We start from the raw sequence: 633 nt of genomic DNA on the forward strand, positions 1-633 counted from the left end.
CGCCCGGCTAGTTTTTTGTATTTTTTAGTAGAGATGGGGTTTCACCGTGTTAGCCAGGATGGTCTCGATCTCCTGACCTCGTGATCCACCCGTCTAGGTCTCCCAAAATGCCGGGATTACAGGCTTGTAATCTCAAAAACAAAAGACAAACAAACAAAAAATAAACAGTAGTAGGAATGGTGATGACTATCTCCCCTAACTTCAGTTTATACAGAATGGTCATCTTACCAGCAACATCCAGTCCAAACAGCAAAATGTGCGTTTACTTCTTGCCAAAGAAGCAGGAGAAGAGGGAGGAGATGGTGAGGCCCATGGTGGTAGTGCCACTTGCAATGAGCAGAAGCAGAAGGGGTTTGGGGCAGCCCCCTGCTTTCTCCTTACGTGCTTGCAGGCAAACTGGACAAGAGAGAAGAGAAAGAACGGAGGAAGAAAGAGGGAGGCAGGAACATCTCACTGGCCACTGTGCCAACGAATTCTCAGGGAGAGGAACTTCTAGGTGACTGGCAAGGCAACTTCAGCTCTAGCCTTTAGGCTTTGACTGCAGCACGTCACGCGGTGACCACAGCGACTCCCAAATATCTTAACTTTTTTTATACCCCTGTTCCTCCACTGCCTTTTTTTTTTTTTTTTTTT

At 46.9% G+C, this 633-nt stretch overlaps 1 pseudogene; it reads right to left on the minus strand.

The window, feature by feature from the left end:
• LOC105504133 overlaps positions 1–633 on the minus strand; it is a 20039-nt pseudogene that overhangs the window by 7164 nt on the left and 12242 nt on the right.

The sequence above is a fragment of the Colobus angolensis genome, unplaced genomic scaffold, assembly GCF_000951035.1.
Source record: "Colobus angolensis palliatus isolate OR3802 unplaced genomic scaffold, Cang.pa_1.0 Scaffold9, whole genome shotgun sequence".
NCBI lineage: Eukaryota > Metazoa > Chordata > Mammalia > Primates > Cercopithecidae > Colobus > Colobus angolensis.